This window comes from Hippopotamus amphibius, chromosome 8 (genome assembly GCF_030028045.1).
Source record: "Hippopotamus amphibius kiboko isolate mHipAmp2 chromosome 8, mHipAmp2.hap2, whole genome shotgun sequence".
In the NCBI taxonomy this organism is placed as follows: domain Eukaryota; kingdom Metazoa; phylum Chordata; class Mammalia; order Artiodactyla; family Hippopotamidae; genus Hippopotamus; species Hippopotamus amphibius.
The window spans coordinates 66,325,411-66,347,803 of NC_080193.1; the positions used below are offsets into that span (position 1 = coordinate 66,325,411).

The 22,393-nt window shown below is 40.2% G+C and overlaps 1 pseudogene; it reads left to right on the forward strand.

Annotated features, from left to right (window-relative positions):
- Positions 1-20,515: 20,515 nt before the first annotated feature.
- On the forward strand, positions 20,516-21,639 carry LOC130859173 (testis-specific gene 10 protein-like; annotated as a pseudogene).
- Positions 21,640-22,393: the final 754 nt, after the last annotated feature.

Below are 22,393 nucleotides of genomic sequence, written 5' to 3' on the forward strand. Positions count from 1 at the left end.
GGGAATGACCTGTCAAAGGCCCATTTTGAATAGATCTACATTCTAGAATAAACTGAATTCCCATCCATCAATCACTTTCTGAAAAAGAAAAAAAGTGGTACAGAACACGTCTTTTCCCTGCTGTGTCTAAACTCTCCCTAAATCCAACTCTGAGTGAAGTTAGCAGCCAGAAATTACAGGCATTGTTTTCCATACAGTCTGCATTCTGCTGTGTCAGTCACTGTGTAAAATACATCTCATAAGGGAAGGAGGTGGGTTGGTTTCTCTTTCTCACTGGGAGAGAACTTATAAAGCTATGCAAAGCATGAAATGAGCAGTATGAACCGGCATGGGCTTGGGAAGTGAGGTGTGGTGGGGAAACGGGAAATATTTCACATTTGAGAAATTACAGACTCTAATGCACAATTTTTGTGACATATCAACTGCCATCTTATAAAACTTTGCTCTGACCTTTGGATCCTAGACATTTTACTTTTCACATAGTTCTTTATCATTGACTCTTTGATTTGTGGAGGGTTTCACTGTAATGCTGGCTGTGTCGAGGGCAAAGCATGCCAGAGGACAAAGGTGAGTAGTGGATGCAGAAAGGTGAAAGTTGTAGAAACCTGAGAACAAATGGCTGTCATAACCTGAGAGTGCCTTTAGCCATAGCTCCACGGCTGTGCACCCGAAATAGTCCAGCATCTTACTATCACACCTTCCACTTCTGCCTTGGCCTTCATAGTTCTGTCTCCTCCCCAGTCCCCTTCCTTCACTGCCTTGGGCTCTTTTATCAGATACTGAGGCTAGGAACTGAGCTGTCTAGGGGATAATCCAGAATATTAGCTACTCAGAGGGTAGGCTGTGAAAAATAGGGCTTTCACAGCTCGATCCCAAGAATACTGTTCAGGGAGTCTGGGAGTCTACATTCTGAACAAACATCTATCTGGTCATGATTCTAGTGATTCTGATACTTAGGTAGCCTTAGGGCATCATCTTAAGAAACAATAATGCAGGGCCTCAGTATAAGGCGTAGAGGCTTAAGTGAGAGCATCTACCACACACAACTCCTGAACCTCCACATCTGCCCTTTTCTGGTCTTTGAAAATTGGCCCCAGCAAAGGGGCTAGGAGCAACCGGAGGACGCTGTGGCTTGGCAGAGCTGCCCTGTTGGGGATGGTCCTGGGAGGCCTGGACAAGTGGGATCCAGGAAACCTGGGCCTCTTCCAGCCAAGCACGATGTCCAGGATTCTGACCACTGGATGGACTCCCTGTGAGTCATGGCTGAGTGAGCAGTAGGAGCAATACAAAGCCAAGGGCAAGGTGAGCCTGTCCGCAGGAGCTAAGCAGAGATGAAAAACCAGATCCAACTCAAATATTCTGTAAAGGAGGACAAGCAACAGGGGGCAAGCAGGTCCTGGAGACGGACTCTCTAGGCTGTTGAGGGTCCCCGAGGAGAGTCCTTTTAGAGGGTGATATATCCATCAGGATGACGTCAACTATAAATAACAGAGAGGCCCGATCAAATTGGCATAAATAAATGTGTTGGCTCACATAACCGGAAGTCCAGAGGGAGAATGGGATTTAGGGTGGACCTAGCTCTAGCTCCATTCTCCGCTGTTCTTTTGGCTCCACCTCCCCCATGTCCTCTGGTAAGGAGATGGCCACAGCTATCCCATACATTCCAGTCAGCATCCGGGGAATAGACAGAGGGATACTATGGACACATGCCAGGAAGTGAAAGTCTTCACCCAGGCTCTCAGCAAACTGCCAAAGAAGCCACAGAAGATGTGGTCTCCCTTGGCTTAGTACAGCTAAGGTGAGTTCAGTGTCCCCTTGAGGCATATGTGGTGCGTGGCAGAGGGTAGATAGCTGAGCAAAATAGGAATTAAAGAGGAGGAAGAAATGAATCTGGGAGGGCAACCAGAAATGCTGCTCCAGATTCCCACAGCTAAGGCTGTGTCGGGAGGCAGTTGCTAAGGTGGCTGAGAAAATGCTCGCATGTTAGAGATAAGCCCTCTGAAGCTGTACGGACTTGCCCTAACCACACAGCTAGCTGGTAGCAGACCCAGACAGAGTAACTCCCCTGCCTACTGCAATTTCCACCATGTTCTCTTTTGATTAATGTATGTTGTAAATCTTCAAGGAGTGGAGAGAGTATTCAGCACTTCCTGAACTATTCTGCAAGAGAACCTTTTCCTTCTCAAGCATCTAAGTTCCATAGAACACCCTCTGTTAAGCCAATACCACTTTGCAAATGTAGAGAAATATGGGGGGGAAAGGTGCAGAACTTGGGGAATGGGTATGGAACTGACCCCTAAAAAAAGTGGTATATCCTAGGTGGTTGGTGAACACATGCAGAGCGCACAAACCCTGACTCCTTCAGAAACACTCACTTCTCAAAGACCTCAGGCTCCATTCTATATAGACTTGTGTCCACTATCCTTAGGTAAGCAGAGGCAGAAAACTAAGACACTGCCTTAAAAAGGGGCAAAATACTTTTAAAAAATTTCTGTTCTCATGTTGTTGACCTATCAGTGTCCTGAACTAATTTTGATCCCACTCATGACATTTTCCTCTAGGTCTGAAGGGCCCTCTACTCCTTAGAACTCAACTGTAAACCAGTCTGGAAGGCACTGTTTTCTGAGGACTGTGTATTCCTCTATTTCCATATGCCCTTTGAAGAATTACCTGAAGTAGTCACTTGTTATTTTAAATATTTTTAGATTTATCATGAAATTAATCTTCAGTCAGAGATGGGTCCTGAATACTCAGTACTTATTTTAACTAATGAATTTAGACCAGAATTTATTAATGGACTGAAGATGCCTTTTTGTCAGAGATGTGGTCATACTCTCAAGGAAAGTCTTTCTGTATCTAATCCAACAAAAGAAAATGAAAACAGGAGCTTCTGGGTTAGTGAACACATGGCAGCTCAGAGAGGGCAAGGAAGCTTGCAGCCCTTCCCATAGCCTTGTCTAAGCATCTTTTACCATAAACCACTTCCCACTGGCCACAAATCTCTGCCCACGTGTCAACGCTGGGAAGAGGCTGGTGTCCATCCACCATGATGCCTTAACTTGCACCTTTGGCCACTTGCTCACGTAAAGGGAGGAGACAAGATGGTGGATAGAAGGATTTGAGCTCACCTCCTCTCATGAAAACACCAAAATCACAACGAAGGGCTGAACAACCATCAACAAAAAAGACTGGAACCTACCAAAAAAGATAGTCTACATCCAAAGACAAAGAAGAAGCCACAAAGAGATGGTAGAAGAGGCACTTTCACAATATAATCAAATCCCATACCTGCTGGGTGGATGACCCACAGACTGGAAAATAATTATATCACAGAGGTTCTCTCAGAGGAGTAGGAGTTCTGAGTCCCACATCAGGCTCCCCAGCCTGGGGGTCTGGCATTGGGAGGAGGAGCCCCCAGAGCACATGGCTTTGAAGGCCAGTGGGGTTTGAGTGCAGGAGCTCCACGGGATTGGAGGAAACAGAGACTCCACTCTTGGAAGGCGCACACAAGATTTCACATGCACTGGGACCCAGGGCAAAGCAGTGACTCCATAGAAGCCTGGGCCAGACGTACCTGTGGGTCTTGGAGGGTCTCTGGGGGAGGCAGGGGTTGGCTATAGGTCACTGTGGGGGAAAGGACACTGGTGGTGGAGGCCCCAGTGAATATCAGCAGCATGAGCTCTCCTGGAGACAGCGCCAATTTGGACCAACACCTGGCCCCACCCAACAGCCTGCAGGCTCCAGTGCTGGAATGCCTCAGGTCAAACAACAGGGCTGGAACACAGCCCAACCTGTGAGCAAACAGGCTACCTAAAGTCATCCTGAGAGTACAGCTGCTTCTAAACACATCCCTTGATATGGTCCTGCCCACCAGAGTGACAAGACCCAGCTCCACCCATTAGTGGGCAGGCACCAGTCCCTCCCACCAGGATGCCTGCACAAGCCACTGGACCAACCTCACCCACCAAGGGGCAGACACCAGAGTACAAACCTGCAGCCTGAGAAATGGAGACCACAAACACAGAAAGTTAGATAAAATGAGGCAGCAAAGAAATATATTCCAAAGGAACAAGATAAAACCCCAGAAGAACAACTAAGTGAAGTGGAGATAGGCAATCTGCCTAAAAAAGAATTTAGAGTAGTGATAGTAAAGATGATCCAAAATCTCAGAAAAAGAATGGAGGCACAGATCAAGAAGATACAAGAAATGTTTAACAGAGCTAGAAGCTCTGAAGAACAAACAGAGATGAACAATACAATAAATGAAATGAAAAATACACCAGAAGAATCAACAGCAGAATAAGTGAGTCAGAAGATAGAATAAGTGAGTCAGAAGATAGAATAAGTGAGTCAGAAGATAGAATAAGTAAGCTGGAAGACAGATTGGTGGAAATCATTGCTGCAGAACAGAATAAAGAAAAATGAATGAAAAGAAATGAGGACAGTCTTAGAGATCTCTGGGACAACATTAAACGCACAAACACTTGCATTATAGGGGTCCCAGAGGAGAAGAGAGAGAGAAAGGGCCTGAGAAAGCATTTGAAGAGATAATAACTGAAAACTTCCCTAACATGGGAAAGAAAATAATCACCCAAGTCCAGGAAGCACAGAGAGTCCCATGCAGGATAAAGCCAAGGAGAAAGACACCAAGTGACATATTAATCAAACTGACAAAAATTAAAGACAAAAAATATTAAAAAGGCACAAGGGGAAAGCAACAGATAACATACAAGGGAATCCCTGTATTGTTATCAGCTGATTTCTCAGCAGAAACTCTACAAGCCAGAAGAGAGTGGCACAATGTATTTAAAGTGATGAAAGGGAAAAACTTACAACCAAGAATACTCAACCCAGAAAGGCTCTTGTTCACATTCAACAGAGAGATCAAAAGCTTTACAGACAAGCAAAAGTGAAAAGAATTCAGCACCACCAAACCAACTTTGAAACAAACGCCAAAGCAACTACTTGAGGTGGAAAAGAGAAGGCCACAGCTGGAAACAAGAAAATTACAAATGGAAAAGCTCACCAGTAATAGCAAATATACAGTAAAGGTAGGAAATTATCTAAACACAAATATGATATCAAAATCAGAAACTGTTAAGGAGAGTACAAATGTAGGATATTGGAAATGCATTTGAAAGTAAGAGACCAGCAACTTAAAACAATCATGTATGTATACAGACTTCTATATCAAAACCTCATGATAACCACATACCAAAAATCTACAATAGATATACACAAAAAAGAAAAAGCAATCCAAACACAACTAAAGATAGTCATCAACTCACAAGAGAACAAAAGAGGAAGGGAAGAAAAAGACCAATGAAAACAAATCCTAACAATCAACAAAATGGCAGTAGGAACATACATATTGATAATTATCTTAAAAGTAAATGGATTAAATTTTCCAACCAAAAGACAGACTGGCTGAATGGATACAAAAATAAGACTTGTATATATGCTTTCTACAAGTGATCGACTTCAGATCTAGGAACATTACAGACTAAAAGTAAGGGGATAGAAAAAGCTATTCCATGAAAATGAAAATCAAATGAAAGCTGGAGTAGCAATACTCATATCAGACAAAATAAACTTTAAAATAAAGACTGTTACAAGAGACAAAGAAGGACACTACCTCATGATCAACAGATCAACCCAAGAAGATATAATAATTGTAAAAATATATGCACCCAACATAGGAGCACCTCAATATGTAAGGCAAATGTTAATAGCCATAAAAGGAGATATTGATAGTAACACTAAAATAGTGAGGGACTTTAACATCCAACTTACACCAATGGACAGATCATCCAGATCAATAAGGAAAAATAGGCTTTAAATGACACATTAGAGCAAACGAACTTAATTGATATTTATAGAGCATTCCATCTGAAAGCAGCAGAATACATATTCTTCTTAAGTGCACATGGAACATTCTCAAGGATAGATTATATGCTGGGCCACAAAGCAAACCTTGGTAAATTTAAGAAAACTGAAATCATATCAAGCATGTTTTCCAACCACAACAATATGAGATTAGAAATCAACTATAAGAAAAAACTATAAAAAACACAAACTCGTGGAGGCTAAATGTTACTAAATAACAAATGGATCACTGAAGAATCAAAGAGAAAATTAAAAAAAATACCTAGAGACAAATGAAAATGAAAACATGGTGATTCAAAACCTTTGGGATGTAGCAAAAGCAGTTCTAAAAGGGAAGTTTATAGTATACAATCTTACCTCAGGAAATAAGAAAAATCTAAAACAACCTAACCTCACACCTAAAGTAACTAAAGAAAGAAGAACACACAAAACCCAAGGTTAGTAGAAGGAAAGAAGTAAAGATCAGAGCAGAAATAAATGAAATAGAGACAAAAAAAAAACAATATAAAAAATCAATGAAACTAAAAGCTGGTTCTTTGAAAAGATAAACAACATTGATAGACCTTTAGCCAGATTCATCAAGAAAAAAGGGAGAGGGCTTAAATCAATAAAATTAGAAATGAAGAAGGAGAACTTACAACTGACACCACCAAAATACAAAGGATCATAAGAGACTACTACAAGCAACTATATACCAATAAAATGGACAACCTGGAAGAAATGGACAAATTCTTAGAAAAATACAACCTTCCAAGACTGAACCAGGAAGAAATAAAAATACGAACAGACCAATCACAAGCACTAAAATTGAAACTGTGATTAAAAATCTTCCAACAAACAAAAATTCTCTTCACAGGTGAATTCTATTGAACTTTCAGAGAAAAGCTAACACCTATGCTTCTCAAACTCTTCCAAAAAACTGCAGAGAGTGGAATACTCCCAAGCTCATTCTACGAGGCCACCATCACCCTGATACCAAAACCAGACAAAGATACCTCAAGAAAAGAAAATTACAGGCCAATATCACTGATGAATATAGATGCAAAAATCCTCAACAAAATACTAGCAAACCAAATTCAACAGCACATTAAAAAGATCATACAACATGATCAACTGGGATTAATCCAAGGAATGCAAGGATTCTTCAATATATGCAAATCAATCAATGTGATACACCATATTAATAAATTGAAGAAAAACCATATGATAATCCCAATAGATGCAGAAAAAGCTCTTGACAAAATTCAACACCCATTTATGATCAAAACTCTCCAGAAATTGGGCATAGAGAGAAACTACCTCAACATAATAAAGGTCATATATGACAAATCCACAGCAACCATTATTCTCAATGGTGGGAAAACTGAAAGCATTTCCTCTAAAATCAGGAGCAAGACAAGGGTGCCCACTCTCACTACTACTATTCAACATAGTTTTGGATGTCCCAGCCAAGGCAATCAGAGAAGAAAAAGATATAAAAGGAATCCAAATTGGAAAAGTAGTGAAACTGTCACTGTTTACAGATGACATGATACTATACATAGAAAATCCTAGAGATGCTACCAGAACACTACTAGAGCTTATCAGTGAATTCAGTAAAGTTGTAGGATACAAAATTAATTCACAGAAATCTCTTGCATTTCCATACACAAACAATAAAAGATCAGAAAGAGAAATTAAGGAAACAATCCCATTTACCATCACGATAAAAGGAATAAAATAGCTTGGAACAAAGCTACCTAAGGAAGCAAAAATTCTGTACTCCAAAAACTATAAGACACTGATGAAAGAAATCAAAGAAGACACAAATGGGAAGATACACTATGTTCTTGGACTGGAAGAATCAATACTGTCAAAATGACTATATTACCCAAAGCAATCTACAGAGTCAATGCAATCCCTATCAAGTTACCAATGGCATTCTTCACAGAACTAGAACAAAATTGTTTAAGTTTGCGGAGACACAAAAGACCCTGAATAGCCTAACAAATCCTGAGAAAGAAAAAGCTGGAGGAATCAGGTTCCCTAAATTCAGTCTATACTACTACAAAGCTACAGTAATCAAAACAGTATGGTATTGACACAAAAACAGAAATATAGATCTATGGAAAGCCCAGAAATAATAGGACAGAAAGCCCAAAAATAAACCCATACCTATGGTCAATTAATCTATGACAAAGGAGGTGAGAATATACAATGGGGAAAAGACAGTCTCTTCAATAAGTGGTGCTGGGAAAACTGGACACCTACATGTTAAAGAATGAAATTAGAACATTCTCTAACACTATACACAAAAATAAACTCAAAATGGATTAAAGACCTAAATATAAGGCCAGATGCTATAAAACTCTTAGAGGAAAACATAGGCAGAACATTATTTGACTTAAATTGCAACAATACTTTTCTGGATCTACCTCCTAGAGAAATAAAAACAAAAATAAACAAATGAGACCTAATTAAATTTAAAGCTTTTGCACAGCAAAGGAAACCATAAACAAAATGAAAAGACAACCCACAGAATGGGAGAAAATATTTGCAAATGATGTGACTGACAAGGGATTAATCTCCAAAAGCTATGAACAGCTCATGCAGCTCAATATCAAAAACACAAACCACCCAATCAAAAAATTGGCAGAAGATCTAAACAGACATTTCTCCAAAGAAGACATACAGATAGCCAAGAGGCACATGAAAAGATGCTCAAAATCACTAATTATTAGAGAAATGCAAATCAAAACTACAATGAGGGATCATCTCACACTGGTCGGAATGGCCCTCATCAAAAACTCTACAAACAATAAATGCTGGAGTAGGTGTGGAGGAAAGGGAACCCTCCTACATTGTTGGTGGAAATGTAAATTGGTACGGCCACTGTGGAGAAAAGTATGGAGGTTCCTTAAAAAATCGAGAAAACAAAGCTACCATATGATCCAGCAATCCCAACTCTTGGGCATATATCTGGAGAAAACCATAATTTGTAAAAGTATATGCACCCCAATATTCACTGCAGGGCTGTTTACAATAGCCAAGACATGGAAGCAACCTAAATGTCCATCAACAGAGGAATGGATAAAGAAGATGGGTGTGTGTGTGTGTGTGTGTGTAATGGAATATTACCCAGCCCAATAAAAGAGTGAAATAATGCCATTTGCAGCAACATTGATGGACCTAGAGATTATTGTACTAAGGGAAGAAAGTCAGGCAGTGAAAGAAATATCATATGATATCACTTATATGTGGAACCTAAAAAGATGATACAAATAAACTTATTTCCAAAAGAGAAATAGACTCACAGACTTTGAAAACAAACATGGTTACCAAAACGGAATAGGTGAGGGAGGGATAAATTGGGAGACTGGGACTGACATATACACACTACTATATATAAAGCAGATAACCAACATGGACCCACTGTATAGCACAGGGAATTCTATTCAATATTCTGTAATAACCTATATGGGAAAAGAATCTGAAAAAGAGTGGATATATGTATATGTATAACTGAATCGCTTTGCTGTACAGCTGAAACTAACACAACATTGTAAATCAACTATACCCCAATATAAAAAAAAATTAAATTAAATTAAAAAAAAGTAAATGAAGATATATCTAAGTTGAAAGCTAAAGGAACACTACAGTATTTCCCCTAATCCATTTCTTTTGGTGGGCCTTTTTTGTACTAATCAGAAATCCAAATGTCCAACATTGCTTTGGGAAGATGTTTTCTTGGCAGTATTCAGGATCTGACCCTTTTATACTCACCTGGCCTTAAAAACTGTGGAATTTGAAAAAAGTCAAGAGAAAGATTTTGATCATAGTTGCAACTATGTGTCATCTTTAACTACCTGAGGGCAGGGAGCAATTATTTGACTGATTAAATAGATTAGTGAAGTAATTCTACATGACATCTGTGTTTTTCTTTTTAATGCAGTGTTTCAAAGTGAAAAGTGAGTTTAATGAAGTGGAAAGATAATCCATGATTAAATAAGATAATGAAGCACATATTGCAAACAAAGGACATGGTAAAAGCTTAGAGCTTATGGTTAGGGAGAAAACAGTCAAAGAGTTTGAGGCAAAACTTTCTTGACTGATTATTTTTTAAAAATCAAGAATGCTAGATCTTATCTACTTTTTGAGTAAGGCAAGAGGCAAGGCCAAATCTTCCCCATTTCACTATCAACTGCTCTGGAAATGCAATTACCTGAAGTGGTTTGATGTCCCTTGTCAGCTGTGGGTAAGTATCCGTGCTAACAAGGCGAGGACAGCACTGTTGTATGTGGGGTGCAGTTCTCAGGGAGCACGTGCAGAATCCTAATAAGCATTTAATTTTTTTACTCTGAGAACCCTGCAGTGTCTTGCGGGGAAATGTAATCTGAGATTTGCACAGACGAGTAGGAAAACCACACATTTGGAGGGGTTTTGCAGTGCTCACTCTCTTGGAATCTGCTGGGGTTCAGTGGTACCTTAAATGCAGTGGGGGGGGGGCAATCCTGGCCTAACAAGTTACCCTGGGGGAGCTATCAGCCATTACAGCAGTGTTCTGAGAGTTTAGCTTTATAAGTAGCCAGAGTTTGAATGACTTATGCCCTAACATCCTAAGGCACTCAGGATCAGCTGGTTGAATGAGGATGGCTCTTATTTCCTGCAGTTCTCTTGGATGGGGAATGGGTGGATGACACTGGGTGGGTCAATAAGTGTGCAGGTGAATTATTTGTAAAATGGGATCAGGGAATGGCTTAGCAATCTAATCTATTATCCCATTTGAGAGTCAGATTCTTCCCAACCTGTTTTGCTCCATGTGACTAAACTCCTGCCTGTTTTTATGATAAATTTCTCAAACCCTGAAATTGTAGCCAATTTTGATGTATTCATCCTTTGCAGGGAACAGTTAGAAACCAAGCTCTGGTGGGATGCTTACTAAAAATGAATAGGCAAGAAGGAAGGAAGAATAGAGAAAAGTTGATCCTAACAGTCTTCTGTAACTTAGCCCTTGAAGAGCTGAATGTGACAAAAGATATGATTATACACCAAAACCCTGGGGAAGAGCAGGAAGTTGAGGACTCCCTGTACCGCCACACCCAACACTGATTCCTGTAATTGGACCAATGGCAGCTAAGCCAAGGCTTCGTCCAGTGAGGAATACCTGTTGAAATGAACCCATGAAATATTTTTCACAAAGTTCTTAACCTTACCAGCATTTGATGTCCCATTTGTGTTTATTATTTATTCCTCATCCACCTCCTAGACACTGCAGAAGAATCAAGTAATGACTCTTAGGTATTGTTAGTCAGCAAGTACTGAAAACAAATATGAACTTATCTGCATTTTATGTCATGTCAATCAGTCATATTCTGTGTGCTACTCATTTTCTGTGGTTTTGAAGTCATTAAGAGGCCTCTTCACCCATGGAATTGACTTCATTTTCTTGACAAACAAAAGGAGTCTCATTTAGTTTTCATTAATTGGTTAGATTTCCTCAAACTTCAAATGCCTCGGATTTTAAAACAATAGGAAGGGCTTCCCTGGTGGCACAGTGGTTAAGAATCCTCCTGCTGGGAGAGGAATCAAGATGGCGGAGTAGGAGGACGTGCGCTAACTCCCTCTTGCAAGAGCACCAGAATTACAAATAACTGCTGAACAACCATCGACAGAAAGACACTGGAACTCACCAAAAAAGATACCCCAAATCCAGAGACAAAGGAGAAGCTGCAGTGAGACGGTAGGAGGGGCGCAATCGCGTTAAAATCAAATCCCATAAATGCTGGGTGGGTGACTCACAAGCTGGAGAACAGTTATACCACAGAAGTCCACCCACTAAAGTGAGGGTTCTGAGCCCCATGTCAGGCTTCCTAACCTGGGGGTCCAGCAACGGGAGGAGGAATCCCCAGAGAATTTGAAAGCCAGCAGGATTTGATTGCAAGACCTCCACAGGACTGGGGGAAACAGAGACTCCACTCTTGGAGGGCACACAAAAAAGTGTGCTCATCAGGACCCAGGGGGAAGGAGCAGTGACCCCATAGGAGACTGAACCAGACCTACCTGCTGGTGTTGGAGGGTTGCCTGCAGATGTGGGGGGCAGCTGTGGCTCATCGAGGAGACGGGGCACTGGTGGCAGGGGTTCTGGGAAGTGCTTATTGGTGTGAGCCCTTGCAGAGTCCACCATTAGCCCTACCAAAGAGCCTGTAAGCTCCACTGCTGGGTAGCCTCAGGCCGAACAACCAGCAAGGTGGGAACACAGCCCCACCCATTGGCAGACAAGCAGAGTAAAGTTTCACTGAGCTCTGCCCACCAAATCAGATTAAAGTTTTATTGAGCTCCACCCACCCAGCCCAACCCACCATCAGTCCCTCCCATCAGGAAGCACCCATGAGCCTCCTAGATAGCTTCTGGCCACAAGAGGGCAGACAGCAGTATCAAGCAGTATCAGCAGTATTTCACTTTTTGGAACTGAAAACCACAGCCACAGAAAGACAGAAAAAGGAAAGGCAAAAGACCTTTGTACCAGATGAAGGAACAAGACAAAATGCCAGAAAAACAACTAAATGAAGAGGAGATAGTCTCCCTTCCAGAAAAAGAATTCAGAATAATGATGGTGAAGATGATCCAGGACTTTGAAAAAAGACTGGATGCAAAGATCAAAAAGTTGCAAGAAAAGTTTACCAAAGACCTAGAAGAATTAAAGAACAAACAAACAGAGATATGCAACACAATAACTGAAATGAAAAATACACTAGAAGGAACCAATAGCAGATTAACTGAGGCAAAAGGGCAAATAAGTGACCTGGAAGACACAATGGTGATAATCACTGATGCAGAAAAGAATAAAAAAAAAGAATGAAAAGAACTGAAGACAGCCTAAGAGACCTCTGGGACAACGTTAAATGCACCAACACTCACATTATAGGGGTCCCAGAAGGAGAAGAGAGAAAGAAAGGACCCGAGAAAATATTGGAAGAGATTATAGTTGAAAACTTCCCTAACATGGGAAAGGAAATAGCTACCCAAGTCCAGGAAGCACAGAGAGTCCCAGGCAGGATAAACCCAAGGAGAAACACGCCAAGACATATAATAGTCAAAGTGACAAAAATTAAAGACAGAGAAAAGTTATTAAAAGCAACAAGGGAAAAATGACAAATAACATACAAGGGAACTCCCATCAGGTTAACAGCTGATTTCTCAGCAGAAACTCTGCAAGCCAGAAGGGAGGGGCACAATATATTTCAAGTGATGAAAGGGAAGAACCTACAACCAAGAATACTCTACCCAGCAAGGATCTCATTCAGATTCGAGGGAGAAATCAAAAGCTTTACAGACAAGCAACAGCTAAGAGAATTCAGCACCACAAAACCAGCCCTACAGCAAATGCTAAAGGAACTTCTCTAAGCAGGAAACATAAAAGAAGAAAAGGACCTACAAAAACATAAACAAAACAATTAAGAAAATGTTAATATGAACATACATATCGATAATTACCTTGAATGTAAATGGACTAAATGCCACAACCAAAAGACACAGACTGGCTGAATGGATACAAAAACAAGACCCATATGTATGCTGTCTACAAGAGACCCACTTCAGACCTAGGGAGACATACAGACTGAAAGTGAGGGGATGGAAAAAGATATTCCATGCAAATGGAAATCAAAAAAAAGCTGGAGTAGTGATACTCATATCAGATAAAATAGACTTTAAAATAAAAAAATGTTACAAGAGGCAAGAAAGGACACAACATAAAGATCAAGGGATCAATCCAAGAAGAAGAGATAACAATTATAAATATATATGCACCCAATATAGGAGCACCTCAATATATAAGGCAAATGCTAACAACTATGAAAGAGGAAATTGACAGTAACACAATCATAGTGGGGGACTTTAACACCCCACTGACACCAATGGACAAATCATCCACACAGAAAATTCATAAGGAAACACAAGCTTTAAATGACACAATAAATCAGCTTGATTTAATAGATATCTATAGGACATTACATCCAAAAACAGCAGATTACACGTTCTTCTCAAGTGCACATGGAACATTCTCCAGGATAGATCACATTTAGGGTCATAAATCAAGCCTTGGTAAATTCAAGAAAATTGAAATCATGTCAAGCATCTTTTCTGACCACAACACTATAAGATTAGAAATCAATTACAGGAAAAAACTGTAAAAAACACAAACACATGGAGGCTAAACAATACGCTACTAAATAAACAAGAGATCACTGAAGAAATCAAAGAGGAAATCAAAATATACCTGGAGACAAATGACAATGAAAACACAACGATCCAAGACCAATGGGATGCAGCAAAAGCAGTTCTAAGTGGGAAGTTTATAGCAATACAATCCTACCTCAAGAAACAAGAAACATCCCAAATAAACAATCTAACCTTACACCTAAAGAAACTAGAGAAAGATGAGCAAACAAAACCCAAAGTTAGCAGACAGAGAGAAATCATAAAGATCAGAGCAGAAATAAATGAAATAGAAACAAAACAATAGCAAAAATCAATAAAACTAAAAGCTGGTTCTTTGAGAAGATAAGTAAAATCGATAAACCTCTAGCAAGACTCATCAAGAAAAAGAGGGAGAGGACTCAAATGAATAAAATTAGAAATGAAACAGAAGTTACAACAGATACCGCTGAAATAAAAAGCACCATAAGAGACTACTACAAGCAGCTATATGCCAATAAAATGGACAACCTGGATGAAATGGACAGATTCTTAGAAACGTACAGCCTTCCAAGACTGAATCAGGAAGACATAGAAAATATGAACAGACCAATCACAAGTAATGAAATTGAAACTGTGGTTAAAAATCTCCCAACAAACCAAAGTCCAGGACCAGATGGATTCACAGGTGAATTTTATCAAACATTTAGAGAAGAGCTAACACCCATCCTTCTCAAACTCTTCCAAAAAATTGCAGAGGAAGGAACACTCTCAAACTCGTTTTATGAGGCCACCATCACCCTGATACCAAAACCAGACAAAGATACTACAAAAAAAGAAAATTACAGAACAATATCACTGATGAATTTAGATGCAAAAATCCTCAATAAAATACTAGCCAACAGAATCCAGCAACACATTAAAAGGATCATACACCATGATCAAGTGGGGTTTATCCCTGGAATGCAAGGATTCTTCAACAGACGCAAATCAATCAATGTGATACACCATATTAACAAATTGAAGGATAAAAACCACATGATCATCTCAATAGATGCTGAAAAAGCTTTTGACAAAATTCAACACCCATTTATGATAAAAACTCTCCAGAAGGTGGGCATAGAGGGAACCTACCTCAACATAATAAAGGTCATATATGACAAACCCACAGCACACATCATTCTCAATGGTGAAAAACTGAAAGCATTCCCTCTAAGATCAGGAACAAGACAAGGATGTCCATTATCTCCACTACTATTCAACATAGTTTTGGAAGTCCTTGCCACAGCAATCAGAGAAGAAAAAGAAATAAAAAGAATCCAAATTGGAAAAGAAGAAGTAAAACTGTCACTGTTCACAGATGACATGATAGTATACCTAGAAAATCCTAAAGATGCCACCAGAAAACTACTTGAGCTAATCAATGAATATGGTAAAGTTGCAGGATACAAAATTAACACACAGAGATCTCTTGCATTTCTATACACTAACAATGAAAGATCAGAAAGAGAAACTAAGGAAACAATCCCATTCACCATTGCAACAAAAAGAATAAAATACCTAGGAATAAACCTAACCAAGGAGGTAAAAGACCTGTACTCAGAAAGCTATAAGACACTCATGAAAGAAATCAAAGATGACACAAACAGATGGAGGGACATACCATGTTCTTGGATTGGAAGAATCTACATAGTGAAAATGACTATACTACCAAAGCAATTTACAGATTCAATGCAATCCCCATCAAATTACCAATGGTATTTTTCACACAACTAGAACAAGAAATTTTACGATTTGTATGGAAACACAAAAGACCCCGAATAGCCAAAGCAATCTTGAGAAGGAAAGACGGAGTTGGGGGAATCAGGCTTCCTGACTTCAGGCTATACTACAAGGCCACAGTGATCAAGACAGTATGGTACTGGCACAAACACAGAAATATAGATCAATGGAACAGGAAAGAAAGCCCAAAGATAACCTATGGTTAACTTATGTATGACAAAGGAGCCAAGGATATACAATGGAGAAAAGGCAGCCTCTTCAATAAGTGGTGCTGGGAAAACTGGACAGCTACATGGAAAAAAATGACATTAGGACACTCCTTAACACCATACACAAAAATAAACTCAAAATGGATTAAAGACCTAAATGTAAGGCACCTAAATGTAAGGCACTAACACTATAAAACTCCTGGAGGAAAACATAGGAAGAACACTCTTTGACGTAAATCACAGCAAGATCTTTTTTGATTCACCCCCTAGAGTAATGGAAATAAAAACAAAAATAAGTAAGTGGGACCTAATGAAACTTCAAAGCTTCTGCACAGCAAAGGAAACTATAAGCAAGACGAAAAGACAACCCTCAGAATGGGAGAAAATATTTGCAAACGAATCAACAGACAAAGGATTAATCTCCAAAATATATAAACAGTTCCTCCAGCTCAATATCCAAAAAACAAACAACCCAATCAAAAAATGGGCAGAAGACCTAAATAGGCATTTCTCCAAAGAAGGCATATGGATGGCCAAGAGGCACATGAAAAGCTGCTCACCATCACTAATTATTAGAGAAATGCAAATCAAAACGACAATGAGGTATCACCTCACACCAGTTAGAATGGGCATCATCAGAAAATTTACAAACAGTAAATGCTGCAGAGGATGTGGAGAAAAGGGAACCCTCTTGCACTGTTGGTGGGAATGTAAATTGATACAGCCAGTATGGAGAACAGTATGCAGGTTCCTTGAAAAACTAAAAATAGAGTTGCCATATGACCCAGCAATCCCACTGCTGGGCATATACCCAGAGAGCACCATAATTCAAAAAGACACATGCACTCCAATGTTCATTGCAGCGCTATTTACAATAGCCAGGACATAGAAGCAACCTAAATGTCCATCAACAGATGAATAGATAAAAAAGATGTGGTACATATATACAATGGAATATTACTCAGCTGTAAAAAGCAAGGAAACTGGGACATTTCTAGAGACATGGATGGACCTAGAGACTGTCATACAGAGTGAAGTGAGTCAGAAGGAGAGAAACAAATATCGTATATTAACACATATGTGGACTATAGAAAAATGGTACAAATCAACCGCTTTGCAAGGCAGAAATAGAGATACAGATGCAGAGAACAAACATATGCACACCAAGTGGGGAAAGTGGGGAGGGTTGGGGGGGAATGAATTGGAAGACTGGAATACCAAATTGTACACTCTAAATATATGCAGTTTATTGTATGTTAACTGTATCTCAATAAAAGTACTTAAAAAAAAAAAAAAACAATCCTCCTGCCAGTGCAGGGGACATGGGTTCAAGCCCTGGTCTGGGAAGATCCCACATGCCGTGCAACTAAGCCCGTGTACCACAACTACTGAGCCAACATACCACAACTACTGAAGCCTGTGTGCCTAGAGCCCGTGCTCCGCAATAAGAGAAGCCACTGCAATGAGAAGCCCATGCACCACAACGGAGAGTAGCCCCCTCTCTCCACAAATATAGAAAGCCCACAATCAGCTACGAAAGCCAGTAAATTTTAAAAAATAATAATAAAATAAACTATAAAACAATAGGAAGTATATGCTTTATATTACATAAAGTGCAGAATTTCTGTTTAATGGATTGTTTGGCTAATTTTCTTTTAGGCAAATAAACTAATTTATATAAGCTATTAATACCAATTATTAATGTTTTTCATTTTGTTGGTTTCAGCAATCCCTGCATGACACATATACCAGAACAAAATGGAAATTGATTTCACCAAGTTTGGCAACACTGCAGTGTTTTGTAACCTGTAGAACAAAGCTTATTTGAAAGGCTGGGTTTAAGTATCCTTTTTTTTTTTTTTTTTTTTTGCCTGCATCTCAAGATGCTGATAGGTAACAATTCTATTGCACTTGACAGTGAAAAGTAAATTCATCACAGTCTCCCTACACTGCCCTTGATGCTTGTCACACGAGGAGACTTTAATATGCCCACCACCAGAAAAGCATTAGCCCAGCTTTTCTGTGTCTTAGTTTTTATATGCAGGGTGAGGATGGTTGGGGGCAGGGCAGGAGGTGAAGTCAGCTACAAGGCAGGGTAGGAAGCAGGCCTCCCGGGCAGAACAGAACCTGATTTGGCCTGTTCTAAGACTGGAACTACAGGCCCACTGGGATTCAAGATCATTGTAAAGCAAAGGAGGCTGGCTCTTCTCTCTACAGCATTGCCTTTACCGTGACTTTCCAATTATGCCTCTTTTTGATGTCTTCTCATTTTATCCCTCCTAAGGACTGGCTCCCTGACCCTCTCTCTGTCGTGTAGCTTCTGCTTATTCAGGCATTTGAATCCTTCCTGACTGGCTCTCTGGGCTCCTGCCACTTCTCTGCCTCGCGACCTTTCTGCATTTACTCCTGCTGTACAATCTGAGCTGCTCAGCACTTCCTTACTTTGGAAGTAATTTCCACTCCAGGCCTTTGTCCTACCCCTGGTCCAGGGAATACAGTCCAACAGTGGGGAGCAGGAACAAGGCTTCCTGACTCTCCCCTCTGCGAGGCAGCTAGGCAGGGCAGCTCCCTTCTAAGTGGCGATGAGCCAACTAGGTAGTACAATTGATCAGGACCCCAAATAATAAGCTAGGACACACTTTTGAGGGTCCTTTAAAGCTAAATGTCACAATATAGGGGCATCTTCCTCTCATCTCTCTCTTCTCCCTTCCACAACCCAATCTTCCTCAACATCGAATCTATTCCATCAGCACTTGAATTTCAATTAATAAGATCATGACTGGCCAGTGATCACATTTTCAGGTCCTTAAAAGTTTGAAGAGAAGCACATTCTGTGTTCCAGACAGACGCTATGTTTATAAAAGGATAAAATCCACAGTGAAGGTGATAGAGGTGACAGGCCAGAATGCCTGCTTTTCCTGTGGGCCTGACCCTCTCATTAGTTGCTCTGAGTTTTCAAATCAACACCTAGTCATGCATCAGAGAAAGAGGCTGCAAGTCCACGGCTACTCTGACTGGGATAGGGAATTAGAACATATGAGATTATTTATACACATAGCGTTTAATTAAACTTCACAGAGGTGAAGTCCATCTTGAATGCATTCGAGCTGTAACTCACTGCATGTTTGCTGGTGTTGCTGGTGTGGTAATTGATGTAACATTCATCAGTCTCTCCAAGTATCCACACTCAATCAGGAGACAGATGTGGTCCCACTTTGGGAGACTTATGACCTAAATACTTGAAATGCAGCTCTTCCAATTTCCTGCTGATCTTGCTGGTCTGACAGAACAGAGGCCAGACTGATGAGGTTTACTTCAAGAAAGAACATTTAAGTAAGGAATAAACAAGGTAGCTTTATTTGGTCAATATTCAGTTAGACCTTTTTGTCTTCATCCTGAATGTTTAGATCATGGGGTTGCATTTCTTTACCATGCTCAAGGAGGATTTAGTTTTCCCAGGGGAGGATTTCTGAGAAATGTCTGACACTATTAGATAACCAGATTTTTGAAAAACAAGCCACAGGGATAAAGGTGGTTAGTAAAATGATAGGAATAATGAAAACTAGAACCTGATTAAAAATGTTACTTCTTGCTTCTGTCTAGCCCTGTGGTTTATACTTCTGTAAAGTCTCAGCAGAGGTCCCAAGGAACAGCCTGGATTCTAGAAGTCAAGTCTGCACCAGAAACAATAAGTAGTGTTTCTCATTTCTGGGGGGCATGATCTCTCTCTACCCACCCTGATATTACAAGGTCTCCAAGTCGCTGAACACTGGGCATGCGTGGCTGGGCTCTCTCCCCTCATTCTGCCTAGCCCTCCTCCCCTTCGTGATGGATGAGGGTCCTCCCTGCCCTTTGGATTTGCCAGTGGGTATGGGGGAGGTGGCAGTTCAAGTGGAGGTCTCACATAATACCAGTTTTCTGGATCATTTGATTTATTTAAGTACCTACAATGCCAAGGCCCCTGGGCATTCATCCAACCAACTGCTTATGTTTCCATAAATAATGTCAGCTCTGGGACTCAACTGAATTAGGCCAAGGGCTGGCTAAGGGGTTGTCTCTCCTGTTCCCTGAAGGTCAAGAGATTTTGAATATCAACATATAAGGGCTTTTTTCCTGGAAAGTACTTCAAGTTCAAATTTTCAGAAACATTTCTCATTCAATATTCAAATTTTCATGCATTTCAATAATTTACGTGTAAGGTTTGTGTTGGTTTGTATGGAGAAAGGAACTCTAGAAATTGATGTGGAAAATTAGAATTTAACACTCACTGAGAACCTCCTCAGGTACAGAGCATGAGGGTGGGGCCAATGGCGGCCCCTGCCTCCTTCCCGCCTCCCTCTGCCCCCTGGGGCGGGGCCAGGTTGATTGGGGTGGGAAGTGGGAAGGGAGGACAGAGGGACGGAGGATGGAGACCGGGAGGGAACTGGATCCTTGGCTGAGGCTGAGTCCTGGTAGTCGCCGGGATGAACTCCAGGGAGGACGGCGGGCCCAGAACACCGGGGAGGGACCCGCAGCCCCAGGTTACCACCAAAGAACATGATTTTGGTCTAGGGGCTCCAGTTTCTGAAGCTGAAAAATACCAGAATATTCTCCAGCTAGAACAAGAAGTGAGAAATCAAGACAAATTCATCTCTACACTGAAATTACAGATTGAAGATCTCAAACAGACAAATCATGGCTTGGAAGAATATGTTAGGAAACTCTTGGACAGTAAGGAGGTGGTAAGCAGTCAAGTAGATGATTTAACCAGCCACAATGAGCATCTTTGTCAAGAATTGATTAAAATTGACCAACTAGCAGAGCAATTAGAAAAAGAGAAAAATTTTGTGGTGGATACCGCTGACATGGAACTTGAAGAAGTAAAGATTGAACTCAGTTGCCAGCAAAATAATAAAATAGTATTGGAAGATACAATAAAAAGGCTTAGATCTAAGCAGACAGAGATTACTACAAGAAAGAAGCTCAAAGTTTGAGAAAGATGATCAGAAGTAGATCTAAAAACCCAAGACGCCCATCTCCATCTTCCCAGGGTACAAATTGTGATGTAGAGCTTTTGAAGACAAGAGACCGTGAAGAACTCAAATGCATGCTGGAAAAATATGAGCGTCATTTGGCAGAAATTCAGGGTAATGTCAAGGTTCTCACATCTGAGAGAGATAAGACCTTTCTTCTGTATGAACAGGCACCAGAAGAAATTGCCCAGCTTCGATGAGAAATGATGAAAAGCTGTAAGTCTCCTAAATCAACCACAGCACATGCCATCCTCCAACGGGTAGAGACTGAGAGAGATGTGGCCTTCACGGACTTACGAAGAATGACAACAGAACGGGATATTCTGAGGGAAAGGCTAAAGATTGCCCAAGAGACAGCGTTTAATGAGAAGGCTCACTTGGAACAAAGGATAGAGGAGCTGGAGTGTACAGTTCATAACCTCGATGATGAACATATGGAACAAATGTCAAATATGACTTTGGTGAAGGAAACCATAACCACTGTGGAAAAAGAAATGAAATCACTAGCAAGAAAGGCAATGGATACCAAAAGTGAACTTGGCAGACAAAAAGCAGAGAATAATTCTTTGAGGTAAACTCAATTCCCTTTAAACAACTAATAGTTTACTATAAGTAATAGCTCTGCTTTTTGTAGTGTATTTTATAATGATAATTATTTGTTGAGTTTAATTTCTGAGAGGATTATTATGAAGCAGTCATAGACACTTCAGCACACATTAAATGATTTCCTGAAGGTTAATCACAGTCTGGTAATGCCACACTTAACTCAAACTTCTAGTTTCAAAGTTTAGCTGGAAAATCTTTTACAAAGCCCTTCTCGGTAAAGAGCATGTTTAAGTTTGGTATTTCACTGTTTAACTTAACCTTATAATTTAAATTATGTTCTGGGATCTGGACAGTGTAAGAAAACTCAAAGCACGGGTTTGACAGTAGCTTAGAAAAGGGGTAGTTTAGCATATAATAAAAGCCGTAGCAGAGAAATAGAAACTTGTAATAGAACTTCTATTAATTGAATGCTGCATACTGTGCTTAGTGCTTCCTACATACTGCTGTGGTAGCAGAAGAAATTCCAATTAAAGCAACCTACAGGCAATAGTGTAGGGGAATAAGTTTTTGAAGACCTCCATGTTAGTGGTTTTACTTGTAGTGTCTTAGATGTGAGAAGTAGACACCTACAGATTCAGCAAGGTTGAATTTCAGTGCATCTATGAACATATGAAATATAATAGTTCATATGAGTATGAAGTATCTTATTAAATCTACAGATTATACTTGGTTCATATATGAGTTCCCAGAGTACCCTCTTTGGTCTTTCAAGGGTCTGTGGTG